We start from the raw sequence: 25,084 nt of genomic DNA, 5'->3' as shown, positions 1-25,084 counted from the left end.
ATACAGTAACAGACCCACCCCCACCGGACTGTACTCTCGTGTTATACAGTGACTGACCCATCCCCACCGGACTGTACTCTCGTGTTATACAGTCACAGATCCATTCCCACCGGTACTGTTCCCCAGTGGTATACAGTGACAAATCCATCCCCACTGAACTGTACTCTGGTGTTATACAGTGACAGGTCCATCCCCACTGGACTGTACTCTGGTGTTATAGAGTTACCGTCACATCCCCACCAGATGGTACTCTGGTGTTATATGGTGACAGAACCATCCCCAACCCTGTACTGTACCAGAGTGTTATACAGTGACAGGCCCACCCCCACTGGACTCTATTCTGGTGTTATACAGTGACAGACCCATCCCCACCGTACTGTACTCTGGTGTTATACAGTGACAGACCCATCCCCACCGTACTGTACTCTGGTGTTATACAGTGACAGACCCATCCCCACCAGTACTGTACCCCAGTGTTATACAGTGACAGATCCATCCCCATGGGTACTGTACTCTGGTGTTATACAGTGACAGACCTGACCCCCACCGGAGTGTATTCTGGTGCTATACAGTGACAGACCCATCTCCAACCCTGTACTGTACCCCAGTGTTATACAGTAACAGACCCATCTCTACTGTACTGTACTGTGGTCTAATACAGTGACAGACCTATCCCCACTGGACTGTACTGTGGTGTTGTACAGTGACAGGCCCATCCCCACTGGACTGTACTGTGGTGTTGTACAGTGACAGGCCCATCCCCACTGGACTGTACTCTGGTATTATACAGTGACATATCCATCCCCACCGGACTGTACTCTGGTGTTACACAGTGACAGACCCATCCCCACTGGACTGTACTCTGGTGTTATACAATGACAGACCCATCCCCACTGGACTGTACTCTGGTGTTATACAGTGACAGAGCCATCCCCACTGGACTGTACTCTGGTGTTACACAGTGACAGACCCATCCCTACTGGACTGTACTCTGGTGTTATACAGTGACAGACCCATCCCCACTGGACTGTACTCTGGTGTTATACAGTGACAGATCCATCCCCACTGGACTGTACTCTGGTGTTATACAGTAACAGACCCATCCCCACCGGACTGTACTCTGGTGTTATACAGTGACAGATCCATCCCCACCAGACTGTACTCTGGTGTTATACTGTAACAAATCCATTCCCACCGGACTGTACTGTGGTGTTATACAGTGACAGGCCCATCCCCACCGGACTGTACTCTGGTGTTATACAGTTACCGGCACATCCCCACTGGACGGTACTCTGGTGTTATACAGTGACAGAACCATCACCACGGGTACTGTACTCTGGTGTTATACATTGACAGACCCATCCCCACCGGTCTGTACTCTGGTGTTATACAGTGACAGATCCATCCCCACTGGACTGTACTCTGGTGTTATACAGTGACAGACCCATCTCTACTGTACTGTACTGTGGTCTAATACAGTGACAGACCTATCCCCACCGGACTGTACTCTGGTGTTATACAGTAACAGGCCCATCCCCACTGGACTGTACTCTGGTGTTATACAGTGACAGACCCATCCCCACCGGACTGTACTGTGGTGTTATACAGTGACAGGCCCATCCCCACTGGACTGTACTCTGGTATTATACAGTGACATATCCATCCCCACCGGACTGTACTCTGGTGTTATACAGTGACAGACCTATCCCCACCGGACTGTATTCTGGTGTTATACAGTGACAGACCCATTCCTAACCCTGTACTGTACCCCTGTGTTACACAGTAACAGACCCATCCCTACCGTTCTGTACTGTGGTGCATTACAGTGACAGACCCATCCCCACTGGACTCTATTCTGGTGTTATACAGTGACAGAGCCATCCCCACCGGAATGTACTTTCGTGTTATACAGTGATAGATCCATCCCCACTGGACTGTATTCTCGTGTTATACAGTCACGGATCCATCCCCACTGGACTGTACTATGGTGTTATACAGAGACAGACCCATCCCCACCGGACCGTACTCTTGTGCTATACCGTGACATATCCCCTCCCCCCCCCGGACTGTACTCTGGTGTTATACAGTGACAGACCCATCCCCACTGGACTGTACTCTGGTGTTATACAGTGACAGACCCGTCCCCATTGGACGGTACTCTGGTGTTATACAGTGATAGATCCATCCCCACTGGACTGTACTCTGGTGTTATACAGTGACAGACCCATCCCCACCGGACTGTACTCTCGTGTTATACCGTGACATATCCCCCCCCCCCCCCGGACTGTACTCTGGTGTTATACAGTGACAGACCCATCCCCACCGGACTGTACTCTGGTGTTATACAGTGACATATCCTTCCGCACTGTTCTGTACTCTGGTGTTATACAGTGACAGACCCATCCCCACCAGACTGTACTCTCGTGTTATACAGTAACAGACCCATCCCCACTGGACTGTACTCTGGTGTTATACAGTAACAGACCCACCCCCACCGGACTGTACTCTCGTGTTATACAATGACTGACCCATCCCCACCGGACTGTACTCTCGTGTTATACAGTCACAGATCCATTCCCACCGGTACTGTTCCCCAGTGGTATACAGTGACAAATCCATCCCCACTGGACTGTACTCTGGTGTTATACAGTGACAGGTCCATCCCCACTGGACTGTACTCTGGTGTTATAGAGTTACCGTCACATCCCCACCAGATGGTACTCTGGTGTTATATGGTGACAGAACCATCCCCAACCCTGTACTGTACCCCAGTGTTATACAGTGACAGGCCCACCCCCACTGGACTCTATTCTGGTGTTATACAGTGAAAGGCCCATCCCCACTGGACTGTACTCTGGTGTTGTACAGTGACAGACCCATCCCCACCGGACTGTACTCTGGTGTTATACAGTGACAGACCTATCCCCACCGGACTGTACTCTGGTGTTATACAGTGACAGGCCCATCCCCACTGGACTCTATTCTGGTGTTATACAGTGACAGAGCCATCCCCACCGGAATGTACTCTCGTGTCATACAGTGATAGACCCATCCCCACCGGACTGTACTCTCGTGTTATACCGTGAGATATCCCCCCCCCCCCCCGGACTGTACTCTGGTGTTATACAGTGACAGACCCATCCCCACTGGACTGTACTCTGGTGTTATACAGTGACAGACCTATACCCACCGGACTGTACTCTGGTGTTACACAGTGACAGATCCATCCCCACTGGACTGTACTCTGGTGTTACACAGTGACAGACCCATCTTCACTGGACTGTACTCTGGTGTTATACAGTAACAGATCCATCCCCACCAGACTGTACCCCAGTGTTTTACAGTGACAAACCCATCCCCACTGGATCAGTACCCTTGTTTTATACAGAGAGAGACCCATCAGCAGTAGTACCGTACCCCAGTGTTGTACAGTGACAGACTCATCCCCACCGGTACTGTACCCCAGTGTTATACAGTGACAGACCTGGCCCCCTGGTACTGTACCCCAGTGTTATACAGGGAGAGTCCTGTGCCCACCAGTACTGTCCCCTGGTGTTATACAGTGACAGACCAGTCCCCACTGGTACTGTACCCCAGTGTTATACAGTGACAGACCCATCCCCACCAGTACTGTACCCCAGTGTTATACAGTGACAGACCCAACCCCACTGGTACTGTACCCCAGTGTTATACAGTGACAGACCCACCCCACTGGTACTGTACCCCAGTGTTATACAGTGACAGACCCGTCCCCACTGGTACTGTACCCCAGTGTTATGCAGTGACAGACCCGTCCCCACCGGTACTGTACCCCAGTGTTATACAGTGACAGACCTGCCCCCACTGGTACTGTACCCAGTGTTATACAGTGTCAGACCATCACCACCAGTACTGTACCCCAGTGTCATACAGTGACAGACCTGCCCCCACTGGTACTGTACCCAGTGTCATACAGTGACAGACCGGCCCCACCAGTACTGTACTCCAGTGTTATACAGTGACAGACCAGTCCCCACTGGTACTGTACCCCAGTGTTATACAGTGACAGACTATCACCACCGGTACTGTACCCCAGTGTCATACAGTGACAGACCGGCCCCACCAGTACTGTACTCCAGTGTCATACAGTGACAGACCCGTCCCCACCGGTACTGTACCCCAGTGTTATACAGTGTCAAACCCATGCTCACTGGTAATGTACCCCGGCGTTATACACGGAGAGACCTGTGCCCACCAGGACTGTAACCCAGTGTTATACAGTGTCAGACCCATCCCCACCAGCACCGTATCCCAGTGTTATCCAGTGACAGACCTGTCACCCATACTGTTCCTCTGTTATGCAGTGATGGGCCTATCCTTATGTGTAGAATACCATCGTTTTGCACAGTGATAGACACCATGTGCCATACCATACTCTACCAGAGCCTCGGCGACCAACTTTTCAAGTGATTGTCTTGGAGGAAAGATTCTGTGACAGACCAGTTCCCACCGGTACTGTACCCATTGTTATACAGTGACAGACCCGTCCCCACCAGTACTGTACCCCAGTGTTATACAGTGACAGACCAGTCCCCACTGGTACTGTACCCGAGTGTTATACAGTGACAGACCCATCCCCATTGATACCTTACCTTTGTACTTTACAGTGACCAAACCATCCCTTCGATATTTGGATATTTTCTGGCCATTTTTCTCTTTTTTGCTCCCTCTATGACCATCTCTATAGGGAGGTTTTGCCGCGTCAGACTGTGACCCGTCGCAGATCCCCATCAGTTCTTTACCTGTGCGTTAAAATGGGATGTGATACTGTGCCTGTCCCCCACTGCCTTGAATCACTCTCCTGTGCTCCCTTCTGTGAGAGACCTCTCGTCTGTTTGGTTTGGGATTAATTAATATTCATATGTCAGGCATGTCATAGGCGCATGTGAATAAAGCAGCCTTTTGTTACACTCGATGTACCGTGGGAGGTTGAGACAGTTTTATGGATTGTTCGCTCTTGCTTGTTCCATCATCACTGGGAGGTGGTGGACATCAGTGGCTCTTTTCCAGCTCCTGAACCAGCCTTTGAGTGCCGAGATGTTGCATTTGGACACCCCTTCTACCTGGTCATCTTCAATACTAAAGCAAAGTCCTTTTGTTTAACCCTCTGAGCCAATTGTATTGTACTTACCCCTTCAGACTGACAAACCATAGGTCATGGGAACTTCTGGCCCAACAAGTCTCCTCCACCATTCGATCGCGGCTGATTTATTTTCCCTCTCAATCCCATTCTCCTGCTTTCTCCCCGTAACCTTTGGCGCTTTACTAATCAAGAACCTATCAATCTCCACTTTCAATATACTCACTGACTTGTCCTCCACAGCCATCCGTGACGATGAATTCCACAGATTCACCGCCCTCTGGCTGAAGAAATTCCTCCTCATCTCTGTTCCAGAATGGCATCCCCTTTGTTTTGAGGCTGTTCCTTCTGGTCCTAGACTTTTCCACGATAGGAAACATCCTCTCCACATCCATTCTATCTACACCTTTCAATATTCAACAGGGGAATGAGATTCTGCACCCAACCATTCTTCTAAACTGTAGTGTGTACAGGCTCAGAGCCATCGAACACCCTGACACAAGACAGAAACTGCAGATGCTGGAAATCTAGAGCAACACACGCAAAATGCTGGAGGAACTCAGCGGGTCAGGCAGCGTCTATCATTGCAAATAAACAGCACACGTTTTGGGCTGAGACCCATATCCATTTCCACAGGGTTCTGTTTTTAATTCCAGTTTCTGCCAGTATTTGCTTTTTAACCCTTTGTTCGAAAGCTGGTATGAACCAATTTAACCCCTTAAACCACAAGCTGGTGTTAAGACTGTTTATTTCAGTGATGAGCCAGTATAAATGTTTTAAATCCTTAAATCGTAAGATAGTTAATTGTTTCATTTCCAAGTCAATAAGGGTAGGTTTAACCCTTTCAGTTAAGTAGGTTCCTGTTTAACCCATTCAATCCCATGGCAGTAGTGGAGAGTTCAATTCAGATATGAAAACCTTCATAATAAGTCCAAGTTTAGGACATTTTAATCACTTTATTAACGTAGTCATTCTCAGACCAACCCTTATTTTTATTACAAAGCTAGTGTGGTGTTTTTGTAGCTCCTCACAACTGTCAGCATGGTAGAATGTCACCCTTTGTCTCAGTGTTATTGCAATCATAAAGCTCTCAGTGTTTAACTCTTTCCATACTTGACCTCACAGTACTTCGCCCCTTACATCTTGAGGCAGCCAATATTTAACCCTTTACATTCTTAGCATCAATTTAACCTCTTCTATCCTGAATTAATTTCTTTGTTTAACCCCTTCCATTCTGATTCAATCAGGGTTTAATCCCTTACATGCTGAGGTGACCAAATTTAACCTTTCCTGTGCTGATAGTGCCAGTGTTTAACCCCTTCTGAGCTGAGGCATCAACTGTGTTTAACCACTTCAATGCTGAGACAGAGACTGTGCCAGGTTGTAGCAGAGGGAGTGTCTACTTCAGGAGTGAGCACTGAACTGTAGAGGGTTTAACTCTTTAAATGCTGACCCCTCTTGACACCTTTACTTGTTGCCTTTGAAGTGTTGCAGCATTCAGGCAACTTGCCATTGTGTGGCATAGCAAAAGGCCATTCAGCCCATTGTGCCTGTGCCAGGCTAGCCCAGATGCTAGCCCTACCAGACCATGGTCTCTGATTTCCAGGTTCCGTGTATAGGGGGAGGTATTTTTGATTCCCTCCCTCTCCCTCCGGCAGTAAATTCCAGACCCTCAATACTTTTCAAGGGAAACCTTTCCCTCATCTCCCCTCCAAATCTCCTCAGGTTCAGGAGCAGTTATTACCCTTCAACCATCAGCTCCCGAAGCAGTGTGGATAACTTCACTCACCTCAACTCTGAACTGATCGCTAAACACAAACTACAGACTCACTTTCACAGACCCTAATAATAATAAAAGTTACTTTGAACTTTAAAGTACACGTATGTTACCATATACAATAAGACTGAGATTCTTTTCCTGTGGGCATAGTCAGCAAATCTATAGAATAGTAACATCAGCAGGATCAATGAAAGATCAAGCAACAAACTGTGCAAATGCAAATATAAATAAATAGCAATAAATAACAAGAACATGAGATAATGAGATAACAGGTCCTGAAAGTGAAATCACTGGTTGTGGGAACATTTCAATGACGGGACCAGTGAGTGATTTTGTTCAAGACCCTGATGGTTGACAGGTAATAACTGTTCCTGAATGTGTTGATGAGACTCCTGTATCTCTTTCATGATGGCAGCAGCAAAAAGAGAGCGTGACCTGTTTGGTGGGGGTCTCTGACGATGGATGCTGCTTTCTGGTGACAGTGTTTCATGTGGATGTGTTCGGTGGTGGGGAGGGCTTTACCCGTGATGGACTGGGCTGTATCCACTACTTTTTGTAGGATTTTCCATTCAAGGGCCTTGGTGGATGCATACCAGGCTGTGATGAAGCCAGTTGATATAATCTCCACCACAGAAATATTGAAGTTTGTCAAAGTTTTAGATGCCTTACAACTCATGTTCTCAGTTTCATTTATTTGTTTGTTTATTATTATTATTCTAGTTTCTTTTTGTATTTGCACATTTTGTCAGTCTTTGTGTGTGATTTTCTATTGTACTTTGTTCTACTGTGAATGCCTGCACAAAAATGAAGCATAGGGTAGTATTTGGTAACACACTGTAGGCATACTTTGATAATAATTTTACGTTGAACTTTTCACTATCTATCCAGCGATCAGAAGCTGACCTGCGCACACTGCCACTTACTCTAGCCGGGGCACTCCGAACTTGAGCCACTCTCTACTCCGTCTCTGCCTCTCGAAATCTTATATACCTCTACCACGTCTTTGCTGCTCCGGAGAAAACAACACAAGTTTGTCCAACCTCTCCTTATAGCAAATGCCTTCTAATCCAGGCAGCATCCTGGTGAAGCCCTTCTGTCCCCTCACCCTTCCTGTAATGGAGGAACCCGAACTGCACACAGTGCCCCAAGTGTGGCCTAACCAACTACAACGTGCCCTCTGACTTTTATACCCAAAATCAGGGAACTCTCAGTGGGTCAGGCACCAGAGATAATGTTTCAGGACACCATCTGCCTGAAGTTAACTGCTTCTTTCTATGAGTGCTGCCCCACCAGTTTTAATTTTTGTTTCAGATTTTCATTCTCTGAATCCAAGTTTGAATCACTGTGATATGTTTACTCTGGTATGTCTGCCCTATAAGATCTGGACTCTTATCACTGCTTTTGTCCCTTCAGCAGGACTGGAGGAAAAAAGCTGAGGAGAAGGTTTGAAAGTTGTGAGGGGTGGTGAAAGAGAAACACAAGGTGATAGATGAATCCGGGACAGGGAGGGATGAAGTAAAGAGCACAGGGCTGGAGAAGGGGGAGTCTGATAGAAGAGGACAGAAGGCCATGGAGGGAAAAAAAGGGGAGGAGCACCGGAGAGAGATGATGGGTGGGCAAGGAGAGAGAGGGAAAAAGGGATGGGGGGGTGCATTACCAGAAGTTTCTTTTTCCAGTCCTGTCCAAGGGTCTCAGCCTGGAACGCTGTTTATACTTTTTTTCATAGATGCTGCCTGACCTGTTGAAATCCTTCAGCATTTTGTGTGTGTTGCTCAGATTTCCAGCATCTGCAGATTTTCTCTTGTTTGCGACCTTCGGAGCTGCCTGTCTCCATTTCTATTTCTCTGTCTTACCATTTCTCTCTCTGTCCCTCAGTTTGGATGTTCCACCCTCTCTCTCTCTCACACACCCTTTGCTTCCCTCCTTCTGCCCCCCACCCTCTCGCTTTCACTGCCCCTCCCACTTTCTCTCTCCCACTCCCTCGCCGTCTCTCTGTCTCCCCACCCCCCTCCGTCTCTCTGTCTCCCCACCCCCTCCGTCTCTCTGTCTCACGAGCTCCCTCAAGTGATAATGGAACTGCTGTAGCCATGGAAACTCCATTTATATTCAGTGCTGCTGGAGCTGGACCCACCACAGGAAGTGGGCAGTTGGAAGCAGCTCTTCCCGATAAGAATAGGAACCAAAGGGAATGACATAGGTTTCTGGGAATTGTGCCATTAGCAGCAAATCATATGTCAATGTCAGCTGGGTGGGAGATTCAGCCCATTGCTTTAGCACCCACTGTGGGGGACAGCATTATCCCCCACAGCAGAACAGGCCTAAGGGAAAAAATTCAGGCGGCAGAAATAGCTCTGAATTACAGCAAATCTGGGACCAGAACACCATAAGACCATAAGACATATGAGCAGAATTAGGCCATTCAGCCCATCAAGTCTGCTCCACCATTCCATCATGGCTGATCCCGGATCCCAATCAACCCCATACACCTGACTTCTCACCATATCCTTTGATGCCCCGACAAATCAGGAAACAATAAACTTCCACCTTAAATATAATATACCCACAGACCTGCTGTTCACCACAGTCTGTGGCAAAGCATTCCACAAATTTACTACTTTGTCTAAAAGAATTCCTCCTTACCCCTGTTCTAAAATTTTGAGGCTGTGCCCTCTAGTTCTGGATACCCCCACTGTAAGAAACATCCTCTCCTCATCCACCCTATCTAGTCCTTTCAACATTCAGTAGGTTTCAATGAGATTCCCCCCCCCCCAGCATTCTTCTAACTTCCAGTGAGTACAGGCCCAAGGCTGCCAAACGCTCATAGTAACCCCTTCATTCCCGGAATCATCCTCGTGAATCTCCTCTGTACTCTCCCTAGTGACAACACATCCTTTCTGTGATATGGGGCCCAAAACTGTTGACAATACTCCAAGTGCAGCCTGACTAGTGTCTTATAAAGGCTCAGCGTTATCTCCTTACTTTTATATTCTATTCCCCTTGAAATAAATGCCAACATTGCATTTGCCTTCATTACCACAGACTTAATCTGTGAATTAACCTTCTGGGAGTCTTGCACAAAGACTCTAAAGTCTCTCTGCACCCCTGATGTTTGAAATTTCTCCCCACTTAGTTAATAGTCTACACTATTGTTCCTTTTACCAAAATGCATTATCATACATTTCCCAACACTGTCTTCTGTCTGCCACCTTTTTATCCATTCTTCCAATTTGTCTAAGTCCTGCTCTAATCGCATTGCTTCCTCAGCACTACCTACCCCTCCACCTATCTTTGTATCATCGTAATCTTTGCCACAAAGCCATCAATTCCATTATCTAAATCATTGACAAACAATGTGAAAAGTAGCGGTCCCAATACTGACACCTCAGGAACATCACCAGTCACTGGCACCCAACCAGAAAAGGCCCCTTTTATTCCCACTCACTGCCTTCTGCCTGTCAGCCGTTCCTCTATCCATGCCAGTATCTTTCCTGTAGCACCACAGGATTTTATCTTGTTAAACAGCCTCATGTGTGGCACCTTATCAAAGGCCTTCTGAAAATCCAAGTAAATGACATCCACTGCCTCTCCTTGTCCACCCTGCTTGTTACTTCCTTGAAGAACTCCAACAGATTTGTCAGGCAAGATTTCCCTTAACAGAAACCATGCTGAGTTTGACTTATTTTATCATTAGCCTCCAAATACCCAGAAACCTCATCCTTAATAATAGATACCAACACATTCCCAACCTCTGAGGTTAGGCCAACGGGGCTATAGTTTCCTTTATTTTGCCTCCTTCCATTCTTAAAGAGTGGAGTGACATTTGCAATTTTCCAGTCATCTGGGACCATGCCAGAATCGAGTGATTCTTGAAAGATCATGACCAATGAATCCATTATCTCTTCAGCAACCTCTCTCAGGACTCTGGGATGTAGTCCATCTGATCCAGGTGACTGATCCACCTTAAGACCTTTCATTTTGCCTAGCACTTTTTTCTTTGTAATACCAATGGCATCACTCCTGCTCCCTGACACTCACGGACCTCTGGCACACTGTTGGTGTCTTCCACATTGAAGACTGATGCAAAGTACCCATTCATTAAGTTCATCTGCCATTTCTTTGTCCCACATTACTACTTCACCAGCATCATTTTCCAGTGGTCCAATATCAACTCTCACCTCCTTTTTATTCTTTATATAACTGAAAAAATCTTTTAGTATCCTGCTGTATATTATTGGCTAGCTTATCCTCATATTTAACCTTTTCCCTTCTTATAGTTTTTGTTGGATTTTAAAAGCTTCCCAATCATTCAACTTCCACTCACTTCTGCAACCTTTCCTTGGCTTTTATGTAGTCCTTAACTTCCTTTGTCAGCCACGGTTGCCTACCCCTGCCATCTGAGAAGTTCTTCCTCTGTGAAACATATCTATCCTGCGCCTTGTGAACTACTCCCAGAAACTTCAGCCACCTCTGCTCTGCCATCATCCCCACCAGTATCCACCTCCAATCCACCTGGGCAAACTCCTTTCTCATGCCTCTGTAATTCCCTTTATTCCATTGTGATACTGATACTTGTGATTTGTGCTTCACCCTGTCAAATTGCAGTATGAATTCAATCATATTATGATCACTGCCTCCTAAGGGTTCCTTTATGTTGAACCCCCTAATAAGATCTGGGTTATTACACAACAACCAATCTAAGATGTCTTTTCCCAGAGTAGGCTTAAACACAAAATGCTCTAAAAAGACATCTTGTAGGCATTCAACAGATTTCTTCTTTTGTGATCTGACGCTGACCTGATTTTCCAATGAAGCCTACCACTTTGATACTGTCTCCATCTACAGAGCCCACCCCTTTAATACTGTCTCCCCTACAGAGCCCACCCCTTTAATTAGCCTCCCTCACAGAGCCCACCCCTTTAATACCATCTCTCCCCAGAGAGCCTGCCCCTTTAATATCCTCCCCAGAGAGCCCACCCCTTTAATACCGTTTCCCCCAGAGAGCCTGCCCCTTTAATACCATCTCCCCCAGACAGCCCACCCCTTTACTTAGCCTCCCTCACAGAGCCCGCCCCTTTAATACCGTCTCCCCAAGAGAGACCACCCCTTTAATACCATCTTCCCCAAAGAGCCCACTCCTTTAATTAGCCTCCCTCACAGAGCCTGCCTCTTTAATACCATCACCCAAGAGAGTCCACTCCTTTAGTACTGTCTCCCCCAGACAGCCCGCCCCTTTAATACCATCTCCCCCAGAGAGGCCGCCCCTTTAATACTGTCTCCCCAGAGAGACTGCCCCTTTAATACCATCTCCCCAGAGAGACCGCCCCTTTAATTTGCCTCCTTCACAGAGCCCGCCCCTTTAATACTGTCTCCCCAGAGAGCCCATCCCTTTAAGTAGCCTCCCTCACAGAGCCCACCCTTTTAATATGTCTCCCCAGACAGCCCACCCCTTTAATACTGTCTCCCCAGAGACCCCGCCCTTTTAATACCATCTCCCCCAAAGTGCCCATCCCTTTAATACCCTCCCCAGAGAGTCTGCCACTTTAATACCATCTCCCCAGAGAGCCCAGCCCTTTAATACCCTCCCCCACAGAGCCCGCCCCTTTAATATGCAGTTCCAGTTGCTCTTTACAGGGAGAGTGTGGGCCTTTGGACAGGGTACAGAGGAGCTTCCCCTCTGTACCCTGTCATGGATTAGAGGGTATGAGCTCAGACAACCACGGGCTATTTTCTCTGGAGCGGTGCAGGTTGAGAGGGTACTTTTTCCCTTTCAGTATTCCCAGCCCTCCCCCCACCATTCCTTCCGGAATTCCCTGCTCCCACCGTGCTTCCAGGCAGCACATTCCCGACAACAACTCATTATGGCAAAACCTTTCCTTCCTCTCCATCTGGTTTTTAAACCGACCCTCTTCAATCTGTGTCCGCTGGGAACCCAATCCGTTCCACCCCTCCCAACACCTCCTTTGGAAGGAGGCAGTTTAAATGTTTTTGGCACAGTCTAGGTGGATGAAAGGACCGCTTACTGGGCAGTACGTCTATGACCCTAAATGCCCCTGAGCGGCCCCAACCCAGCTCTGCCCCATGATACTGAATTCCCTTCTCCCCAAAGACATGCTGGTAAATGATCCCGGGGCCTTTCCCCTGGTTTTGGGGTCTGTGACTGTGCAAGAGGGAAAGAGATCATAGAGTGTGGAACTTAGATAAAACAGTACAGCAACACACACAAAATTCTGGAGGAACTCAGCAGGCCAGGCAGCATCTATGGAAAAGAGTACAGTTGACGTTTCGAGCGGAGACAGTCCCTCAGTCCTGCCGAAGGGTGTTGGCCCAAAACATAAAGTAAACATAAAATCATAAATCTCATAGATGCTGCCTGGCCTGCTGAGTTCCTCCAGAATTTTGTGTGTGTTATTTGGATTCCCAGCATCTGCAGATTTTCTCTTGTTTGTGAGTTGATGGAACAGTACAGGCCCTTCAGCCCACAGTGTTGTGCTGACCTTAATGCCGACTCCAAGATCTAACCCTTCCCTTCCCTCCCTCATAGTCCTCTATTTTACTGTCATCCATGTGCATAAATGTCCCTAATGTATCTGTCTTTACCACCACCCTGGCAGTGTGTTACTTACACACACACACACACACACACACACACACACACCACTCTGTGTTCCACACACCTCTCCCTGTGCACAAAACTTATCTCTGACATCCCCCTATACTTTCCTCCAATCATGTTAAACTTATGTCTCCTGATGTTAGCCATTTCCACCCTGGGAAAGGAAGCCGGGTGCCTACTCTTCCTATGCCTGTTATCATTCTATGCACCTCTCTGAAGTTACCTCTCTTCCTCCTTCACTCTACAGAGAAAAGCCCTAGCTCACTCAACCTTTCCTCATAACCCATGCTCTGACCCAGGTAGCTTCCTGGTCAATCTGTCTGCACCCTCTCTAAAGCCTCCACATCCTTCCTACAATGAGGCAACCGGAACTGAGCACAATAGTCCAAGCAACACACATCATAGTTGCTGGTGAACGGAGCAGACCAGGCAGCATCTCTAGGAAGAGGTACAGTCGATGTTTTGGGCCGAGACCCTTCATCAGGACTAACAATAGTCCAAGTGCGGTCCAACCAGGGTTTTGTTGAGCTGCAATATTACCTCACGGCTCTTGAGCTCAATATCTCAGCTAATAAAGACCAACATACCATCCACCTTCTTAACAACCCCATCAGAAAGGCTCTCAAAGGGCAGGTTTAGAGGGCAGTGGGCAGGATACAAGATATGCTTATTATTAGGAACTGTGTTCGTGCATCGTCAGTATGCTGCCTGGGCCAGACCTCTATTCAGCAAATGCCTGTTGTCAAAGGGAGGCTGAAATAGAAAGTGGTGAGGTGGTGTTCATGGGTTCAATGTCCATTCAGAAATCAGACAGCAGAGGGGAAGAAGCTGTTCCTGAATCGCTGAGTGTGTGCCTTCAGGCTTCTGTGCCTCCTTCCTGACAGTAACAGTGTGACGAGGGCACATCCTGGGTGGTGGGGATCCTTAATGATGGATGTCGCCTTCCCAAGGCACCGCTCCTTGAAGGTGTCTTGGATACTATGGAGGCTGGTACCCATGATAGAGCTGACTAATTTGACAAGTTTCTGCACCTTTTTGATCTTGTGCAGTAGCCCCCCCCACCCACCCCCATACCAGATAGTGATGCAGCCAGTCAGAATGCTCTCCATGGTACATTTGTAGAGGTTTTCGAGTGTTTTAGTTGACAAACCAAATTTCTTCAAACTCCTAATGAAATATAGCTGCTGTCTTGCCTCCTTTACTCCTTTATAGCTGCATCAATATGTTGCATCCAGGTTAGGTCCTCAGAGTTATTGACACCCAGGAACTTGAAATTGCTCACTCTCTCTACTTCTGATCCCTCTATGAGGATTGTTTCATGTTCCGTCGCCTTCCTGAAGTTCACAGGAAGCTCTTTGGTCTTACTGACATTGAGTGGAAGGTTGTTACTGTGATGCCACTTAACTAGCTGCTATATCTCGCTCCTGTACGCCCTTTTGTCACCATCTGAGATTCTGCCAACAATGGTTGTATCATCAGCAACTCTATAGATGCTGTTTCAGCTGTGCCTAGCCATATAATGATCCCAGGAATGAAAGGGTTAACATATGAGGAACGTTTGCTGGCTCTGGGCCTGTACTCACTGGAGTTTAGAAGGATGAGGAGAATCTCATTGAAACCTATTAAGTATTGAAAGACCTCGATAGAGTGGAGAAGAATTTCTTTAGCCAGAGGGTGGTTTCTCCCACATCCCAATGGCATGTGGAGTCAGTAGGGTAATCGGCCGCTGTAAATTGCTCTCCAGTGTGTGGGTGGAATCTGGGGCGCGTTTACAGGAATACCGGGGGAACAGGTTCCTGGTAAACTAGTGTACAACTATACGACCTTAAGTGTAGAGAGGGATGATGAGCCATGGTACATATTGGCATCAAAGACATGGGTAGGAAACAAGTGGCAGTCCTGAAGAGAGAATACAGGGAGGTGGAAAGCAGAGTGGTAAACAGGATCGCTGCCTGTGCCACATGTCAGAGAGACTAAGAATAGGATAATTTGGCAGGTGAATATGTGGCTGAGGAACTGGTGGAGGGGGCAGCGCTTCAGAATTTTGGATCATTGGAATCTCTTCTAGGGAAGGTATGGCCTGTACAAAAGGGATGGGCAGGTTACACCTGAACCCAAGGGGGACCAATATACTTGTGGGCAGGTTCCCTGGAGATGTTGGGAGGGTTTAAGCTAATTTGGAGGGGATGGGAACTAGAGTGATAGGTCCGAGGATGGGTCAGTTGGTATACAACTAGATGCAGTGTGTAGTGAGACCTTTTATCCTTTCATCTTTCACATACGAGGAGTAAAATTCTTTGTGTTATGTCTCCATCTAAATGTGCAATCATAGTAATTTATAATAAATAGAACAGTCAATGTAACATAGAAATGCACTCAAATCAGTGTGAGTTCATCGGTCTGATGGCCTGGTGGAAGAAGCTGTCCTGGAGCCTGTTGGTCCTGGCTTTTATGCTGCGGTACCGTTTCCTGGATGGTAGCAGCTGGAATAGATTGTGGTTGGGGTGACTCGGGTCCCCAATGATCCTATGGGCCCTTTTTACACACTTGTCTCTGTCAATGTCCTGAATCATGGGAAGTTCACAACTACAGATGCACTGGGCTGTCTGCACCACTCTCTGCAGAATCCTGCGATTAGGGGAGGTACGGTTCCCATACCAGGCAGTGATGCAGCCAGTCAGGATGCCATCAATTGTGTCCCTGTAGGAAGTTCTTAGGATCTGGGAGCCCCATACCAAATTTTCTCAACCATCTGAGGTGAAAGAGGCGCTATTGTGCCTTTTTCACCACACAGCTGGTGTGTACAGACCACATGAGGTCCTCGGTGATGTGGATGCTGAGGAACTTAAAGGTGTTATCCCTCTCAACCCCAGATCCATTTAAGTCCAGGATCCAGCTGCACAAGGCAGGATCAAGGCCGAGGTCTCTGAGGTTTTTGTCAAGCCTGGGTGGAATTATGGTGTTGAGTGAATGATGAACTATGGTCCAAGAACAGCATTCTCACATAAGCATCCTTCTTCTCCAGATGTGTAAGGATGGTATATAGAGCAGTGGCTATTGAGTCGTCTGTCAATCAGCTGTGTCAGTAGGCAAATTGTAGGGGGTCCACTTTGGGTGGTAGCAAGCTGCAGATGTAATCCTTGACCAGCCTCTCAAATCATTTGCTTATTATTGAGGTGAGTGTGACAGGACACCAGTCATTCATGAAGGGGACACTAGCAGTGATAATGGCAGAGTAGGTATAGCTGGAGTTTCTGGGAGCAATTTGGAAGGCACAGAATAGAAGAAATATTCTAATGGAAGGATGACGCAACCATGCCTGACAAGAGAATCAAAGCCAACATAAAAGCAAAAGAGAGGACATATAGCAAAAGATAGCGAGAAGTTAGTGGATTTGGAAGCTTTAAAAAAAAACAACAAAGGGTGGCAACTAAATAAACCACAAGGGGAGAAAGATGAAATATGAAGGCAAGCTGTCAACAAAATAGAGAGAGTACAGAGAAGGGTTACTAGAATGTTACCTGGGTTTCATCACCTAAGTTACAGAGAAAGGTTGAACAAGTTGGGTCTTTATTCTTTGGAATGTAGAAGGTTGAGGGGGGACTTGATAGAGGTGTTTAAAATTATGAGAGGGATAGATAGAGTTGACGTGGATAGGGTTTTTCCATTGAGAGTTGGGGAGATTCAAACAAGAGGATATAAGTTGAGAGTTAAAGGGCAAAAGTTTAGGGGTAACATGAGGAGGAACTTCTTTACTCAGAGAGTCGTGGCTGTGTGGAACGAGCTTCCAGCAGAAGTGGTTGAGGCAGGTTCGATGTTGTCGTTTAAAGTTAAATTGGACAGCTATATGGACAGGAAAGGAATGGAGGATTATGGGCTGAGTGCAGGTCGGTGGGACTAGGTGAGAGTAAGAGTTCGGCACGGACTAGAAGGGCCGAGATGGCCTGTTTACCTGCTGTAATTGTTATATGGTTATAAGCTAGCCAATAGTATAAAACAGGATACAAAGTACTTTTCAGATATATAGAGAGTAAAAGAGCAGTGAGAATGGACGTTTCAGGCCAGGACGAAGGGTCTCAGCCTGAAACGTCGACTGCACCTCTTCCTAGAGATGCTGCCTGGCCTGCTGCGTTCACCAGCAACTTTTATGTGTGTTGCTTGAATTTCCAGCATCTGCAGAATTCCTGTTGTTAGTGAGAATGGATATTGGACTGCTGGAAAATGACACTGCAGAGGTAGTAATGAGGAAGAAAGAAATGGTAGACAAATTTAATAACTATTTTTTGTCAGACTTTACTGTGGAAGACGCTAATAATTTGCCAGAAATTCAAGAGTGTCAGGGGGTAGAAGTGAGTATAATTTCTGTTACTAAGGAGAAGATGTTTGTGAAGTGAAAGGTCTGAATGTGGATAAGTCACCTGGACCAGATGCACTACACCCAAGGGTTCTGAAAGAAGCAGCTGAGGAGATTGTGGAGGAATTAGTAATGGTCTTTCAAGAAACATTAGATTCTGGAATGGTTCAGGAGGACTGGAAAATTACAAACGTTGATCCACTCTTTAAGAAGGAAGGGAGGCAAAAGAAAGGAAATTATAGGCCAGTTAGCCTGACTTCAGTGGTTGGAAAGATGTTGAAATCTATTACTAAGGATGAGGTTTTGGGGTATTTGGAGGCAGTTGGCAAAATAGGCTAAAGTCAGCATGGTTTCCTTAAGGGAAAATCTTGTCTGATAAATCAGTTGGAATTCTTTGGAAAATAACAAGCACGATAGACAAAGGAGATTCAGTGGATGCTGTTTACTTGGATTTTCAGAAGGTCTTTGACAAGTGTGATTTGAAGATAGGTGGAGGGGCATGTAGTATTGAGGAAGCACAGAGTCTGCTGAAGGACTTGGACAGATTGGGAGATTGGGCAAAGAAGTGGCAGATGGAATACAGTGTCAGCAAGTGTATGGTCATGCACTTTGGCACAAGGAATAAAGACTTAGACTATTTTCTAAATGAGGAGAAAATTCAAAAATCTGAGGTGCAAGGGAACTTGGCTTAGCTAACAGAGCTGTGGACACCCCTGCTGAAATCCGGAGGAAAACACACAGAGGATGCAGAGGGGGATCACAAAGCCGAGGAAAGAGGACCGGGTTGAGACAACAGAGATTTATGGAGAAGAGGAGTTCGGTGGGTAATACTGTTCCGGCTGACCAGAAGTGCACCGAGAGCGGTAAGCGTAAAGGAGTTGCGTGCTTACTGATCTGGTTAACAACGGATGGTGCAATCCGGGGTATATTACAATCGAGGAACGTGTTTGTAGACCGGATATTGAACTTTTTACTGTTGGACTTCGGCCACATTCCACCGTGATACAACACTTGGCGGCACGGGAGGGCGTTCCTGCCTGTGGCCATCGAACGTGCAGCTCCTCCCATGGAGGGTCAGATACCCTGAGCCAATAGACTGGTCCTGGACTTATTTTCCATCTGGCATAGTTTGCATTTTGGTGTTTGATTGCTGGGGTTTTTGTATCGCTATATTTATGCTCTATTCTTGGTTGGTGCGGCTGTAACGAAACCAAATTTCCCTCGGGATTAATAAAGTATATCTATCTATCTATCTATCTAACTTGGGAGTCCTTGTCCACGATTTCCTAAAGGTTAACTTTCAGGTTGAGTAAGGAAGGCAAACGTAATGTTTGCATTCAATTTGAGAGGATTAGAATACAAAAAAAAAGCATGGTCTTCCGTTCCTTTACAATTTATTACCCCTCTGAACCCCATTCTCCAATCAAGGAGCATCAATCTCCACTTTATATACACCCAAATTAAGTACAAATATAAAACACAAAAAAATTGATTGCAGAAGTATTCACTCCCATTAATATGACACACCAGATCATCACTGGTACAGCCAAGTGGCTTTAGAAATCACATAAAGATCAACATAGCATTTAGTTTGATGGGTAAAAAGTTCACTTTTGGTTTCATCTGACCATTGAACCTTTTTCCAGTTGACTTTAGAGTCTCCTACATACCTTCTGGCAAACTCTAGCTGAGATTTCATTTGAGCTCCCCCCCCCCCCACCCAAGAGTGGCTTTCTCTTTGCCTCTCTCCCATAAAGCTGTGACTGCTGAAGCACCCGGGCAACAGTTGATGTATGCAGTCTCTTCCATCTCAGCCACTGAAGCTTGTGACTCCTCCAGAGATGTTATAGGTCTCTTGGTGGCCTCCCTCACTAGTCCCCTTCTTTTACAGTCACTCAGGTTTTGAGGACAGCCTGCTTTAGGCAGATTTACAGCTGTGCCATATTCTTTCTATTTCTTGATAATTGAATTAACTGTACTCCGAGGGATATTCAGTGACGTGGAAATTTTCTTGTATCCATCTCCTGATTTGTGCTTTTCAATAGCTTTTTCACGGAGTTGCTTGGAGTGTTCTTTTGCCTTCATGGTATAGTTTTTGCCAGGATACTGACTCACCAGCAGCTGGACTTCCAGATACTGGTGTGTTTTTACTACAATCAATTGAAACATAGAAACATAGAAAACCTACAGCACAATACAGGCCCTTCGTCCCACAATGCTGTGCCCAACATGTATGTACTGTAGAGATTACCTAGAGTTACCCAAAGCCCTCTATTTTTCTAAGCTCCATGTACCCATCCAGGAGTCTCTTAAAAGACCCTATGGTATCCGCCTTCACCACCGTCACCGGCAGCCCATTCCACGCATTTACCACTTTCTGAGTAAAAAAACTTACCCCTGACATCCCCTCTGTACCTGCTTCCAAGCACCTTAAAACTGTGCCCTCTCGTGTTAGCCATTAGAGCCCTGGGGAAAAGCCTCCAACTATCCACATGATCAATGCCTCTCACCATCTTATACACCTCTATCAGGTCACCTCTCATCTGCAGCTCCAAGGAGAAAAGGCCGAGTTCACTCAACCTATTCTCATAAGGCATGCTCCCCAATCCAGGCAACATCCTTGTAAATCTCCCCTGCATCCTTTCTATAATTTCCACATCCTTCCTGCAGTGAGGTGACCAGAACTGAGCACAGTACTCCAAGTGGGGTCTGACCAGGGTCCTATATAGCTGCAACATTACCTCTCGGCTCTTGAACTCAATCCCACAATTGATGAAGGCCAATACACCCTATGCCTTCTTAACCACAGAGTCAACCTGCGCAGCAGCTTTGAGTGTCCTACGAACTCGGACCCCAAGATCCCTCTGACCCTCCTTGATTGCACACGTGATCTCCATTTAACAAATTATGTGACTTCTAAAACCATTTGGCTGCACCGGTGATGATTTAGTGTGTCATTTCAAAGGGGGGGGGTGAATACTTATGCAATGAATTATTTTGTGTTTTATATTTGTAGTTAATTTAGATCACTTTGTAGAGATCTGGTTTCACTTTGACGCGACAGAGTTTTTCTGTTGATCAGTGTCAAAAAAGCCAAAATAAATCCACTGTGATTCAATGTTGTAAAACAATAAGACATGAAAACTTCCGGGGGGGGGGAAATACTTTTATTATTATTATTACTGTTTTTTTGTATTTGCACTGTTAATCTTTTGCATGTTGGTTGTTTGTCAGTCACTGTGTGTAGTTTTTCATTGATTTTATTTGTATTTCTTGGTTTTACTGTGAATGCCTGTAAGAAAATGAATGTCAGGATGGTATATGGTGACATATATGTACCTTAATGATAAATTTACATTGAACTTTGGTGGACGGTTCTACGGGGATCAGGACACTATGAATGCTGTAAATAAATTAGTTTGTGATCATGTTTATAGCGATGAGGGTGGGGGATAGTACTTGTCTATTGGTAAAATGGACAGAGGAAAGGCAGGTGGAACCTAGCCCTGGTCACTGAAAGATGATAAACAAAGGAAGACAGTGAATGGTGGTGCTTCGAGATTTAGATCCATAGAGCACTACAGAACAGAAACAAGCCTTTCGGCCCTTTTAGTTTATGCTAGTAATGTGAAGAGGGCATGTTCTGGGTGGGGAAGATCCTTCAGGATGGGTGCTACTTTCTTGTGACATCACCCTTCAGAGATGCCCTCAATGTTTGGGAGTCTAGTGCCCATAACAGAGCTGCAGATTTTCTGATCCGGTGCGATGGCGCCTCCATACCAGACAGTGACACAGCCGGTCAGGATGCTCTCCACAGTACCTGTAGAAATTTGCTGCAGCCTTTGGTGATGTAGCAGATTTCCTCAAACTCCTAATGGAATATAGCCGTTGGTGGGCCTTCTTTGTAGCTGCATCAATATGTTGGCCCGGGATAGATTGTCAGAGATGTTGACACCCAGGAAGCTGAAACTGCTCACCCTTTCCTCTGCCGATCCCTGATGAGGTTTATAAAGAGATGGCGCTGGATAGTGGCAATTCTTTGTGTGCAGCTCCGAAGGGGATCATCCAATTTTCACATTTAAGACGAGTACAGGTGAATCCTTTCCCAGCAGGAGGGGTATCAAAGGTTTCTAAAGGGGGAATGAGGGGTAACTTTATTTTTACAGAGTTGTGGATATCTGGACTTTGCTGCCAGAGGAGGTGGCAATATCAGATACAATTATTACATTTACCCATATAAATGACATTCATTTATATTGGAAACTGCTTTGTATTGAGATAGCCTGAAAATACTTCGTTTGCAGACAGATCATAAGTACATTATAAACACAAAATACTCTGCAGATGCTGGGGTCAAAGCAACACTCACAACACGCTGGAGGAACTCAGCAGGTCGGGCAGCATCCGTGGAAACGATCAGTCAACGTTTAGGGCTGGAACCCTTCGTCAGGACTGAGGAGGGAGGGGGCAGAGTCCCTATAAAGAAGGTGGGGGGAGGGAGGGAAGGAGAAGGCTGGTAGGTTCCAGGTGAGAAACCAGTAAGGGGAAAGATAAAGGGGTGGGGGAGGGGAAGCAGGGAGGGGACAGGCAGGAAAGGTGAAGAAGGAATAGGGGAAAAACACAATGGGTAGTAGAAGGAGGCAGAACCAAGAGGGAGGTGGTAGGCAGCTGGGGGAGGGGCAGAGTGAAATAGGGATAGGGGAAGGGAGGGGGAGGGAATTACCAGAAGTTGGAGAATTCTGTGTTCATACCAAGAGGCTGGAGACTACCCAGATGGTATATGAGGTGTTGCTCCTCCAACCTGAGTTTAGCCTCATCATGGCAGTAGAGGAGGCCATGTATGGACATATCTGAATGGGAATGGGAAGCAGAGTTGAAGTGGGTGGCAACTGGGAGATCCTGTCTGTTGTGGCGGACGGAGCAGAGGTGCTCGACGAAGCGGTCCCCCAATCTGCGTCGGGTTTCACCGATGTAGAGGAGGCCACACCGGGAGCACCGGATGCAATAGATGACCCCAACAGACTCACAAGTCTGTTGTAAGTACATTAACTAGATTCCCACCCAGATCAGGACAGCACAGTAGCGTAGCTGTTACAGTGCCAGCAATTAGACCTAAGACCATAAGACACAAGAGCAGAATTAGGCCATTTGGCCCATCGAGTCTGTTCTGCCATTCAATCATGGCTGATCCTCTTTTCCCCTCCTTAGCCCCACTCCCTGGCCTTCTCCCTGTAACTTTTGATGCCATGTCCAATCAAGAACCTATCAAACTCTGCCTTAAGTACACCAACGACCTGGCCTCCACAGCTGCCCACCCTCTGCCTAAAGAAATTTCACTGCATCTCTGTTTTGAATGAACACCCCTCTATCCTGAGGCTGTGCCCTCTTGTCCTAGACTCTCCCACCATGGGAGATATCCTTTCCACATCTACTCGGTATGGGCCTTTTAACATTCGAAAGGTTTCAATGAGATCCCTCCTTATCCTTCTAAATTCTAGTGAGTACAGAGCCAGAAGCATCAAACGTTCCTCATATGAGAACCCTTTCATTCCCGTAATCATCCTTGTGAACCTCCTATGGACCCTCTCCAATGTCAGCACATCTTTTCTTAGATGAGGAGCCCAAAACTGTTCACAATACTCAAGGTGAGGACTCACCAGTGCCTTATAAAGCCTCAGCATCACATCTCTGCTCTTGTATTCCGGATCTCTGGAAATGAATGCTAACATGGCATTTGCCTTCCTCACCGCGACTCTACCTTCAAGTTAACCTTTAGGGTGTTCTGCACAAGGACTCCCAAGTCCCTTTGCATCCCACATTTTTGGAATTTCTCCCGTTTAGAAAATAGTCTGCATATTTATTTATTTATGGGCATGTGCCCGCGTCCATGTGTGTCTGTGTGTGCATGCGTGTGTCTGTCATGATGTCTTTTTCATGGCTTTTGACAAAGCGCAGAGAGAGAGAGAGAGAGAGACAGACACAGACACACACACACACTGTGTGGCGCGCCACTCCTCACACAGACATTTTTGCAGTATTTTACCCTTTATTTTACGAGGTCGAGTTGCGATCTCGACATTCAACCCGGCACGGATGGAAAGCGTACTTGGGAGCAGACCCGACTGGTTTCGAACCCGGGAACCTCCACTCCTGGGTCTGGCACCGACCTGCATATTTATTTCTACAACCAAAGTGCATGACCATGCATTTTCCAACATTTTATTTCATTTGCCACTCCCTTGCCCATTCTCCTAATCTGTCCTAATCTCCTTCTGCATCCTACCTGTTTCCTGAACACTATCTGCCCCTCCACCAATCTTCGTATTATCTGCAAACTTGGCAACAAAGCCATCTATTCCATCATCTAAATCATTTATATACAGCATAAAAAGAAGCGGTCCCAACAGCCAACCAGAAAGTGATCCTTTTATTCCCACTTGCTGCCTCCTACCTCTAACCATGCCTGTAACTTTCCTGTAGTGCCATGGCCTCTTAATATACATCATCCACTGCATCCCCTTTATCTATCCTGCTTGTAATCTCCTCAAAGAATTCCAACAGGTTCATCAGGCAAGATTTTCCCTTAAGGAAACCATGCTGACTTTGTCTTATCTTGTCCTGTGTCATCAAGTGTGAACCACTTTGGTTTCCTCTAGCTGCTCCAGTGTCCCCCACGTTCCAAAGATGTCCAGGTTAGGGTTGTTGAGTTGTGGGCGTGATATGCTGGCACTGGAAACACTGCGAGGCGTGCGGGCTGCCCCCAGTACATCCCCCGACTGTGTTGGTTGTTAACGCAAAGCACGGCTGATTTTTTAATCACAAACGGGAAAGATTGTGGGTGGTATGGTTAGCACAATTGTTTCTGGTACCAGCGACTCGAGTCAATTGTAAGGAGTTTATATGTTCCCCTCGTGGGGCAGCACAATTAGCACAGTACCAGAGACCCGAGTTCTCCCCGAGACCATGTTGGCTTTCTCTGGCTGCTCTGCTTTCCTCCGCTGTCCAAAGATGTACAGGTCGGTATGTGAATTGGTCATTGTAAATGGTCCCATGGTCAGGCTGGAGATGTAGCGGGGTGGCTGGTTGGTGCCAGACTGACCTATTCTGCGTTGGATCGCAGTCACCGAATCAATAAAAAGACAGAATGCAGAATAGAGTGTTGCAGTTGCAGAGAGAGTGCCTTGGTGAGCAGACAGATAGACTGTAAGGGCCTCATGA

The 25,084-nt window shown here is 46.6% G+C and overlaps 1 protein-coding gene across 2 annotated transcripts in view; it reads left to right on the top strand.

Moving 5' to 3' along the window:
* Positions 1–25,084, top strand: part of LOC140197311 (zinc finger and BTB domain-containing protein 38-like) — a 362,864-nt gene that overhangs the window by 215,708 nt on the left and 122,072 nt on the right. The window lies entirely within an intron of this gene.

Source organism: Mobula birostris, chromosome 5, assembly GCF_030028105.1.
Source record: "Mobula birostris isolate sMobBir1 chromosome 5, sMobBir1.hap1, whole genome shotgun sequence".
Taxonomy (NCBI): domain Eukaryota; kingdom Metazoa; phylum Chordata; class Chondrichthyes; order Myliobatiformes; family Myliobatidae; genus Mobula; species Mobula birostris.
Note: the sequence above shows the minus strand (reverse complement) of the source record. Positions and strands in the feature narration are given on the sequence as shown.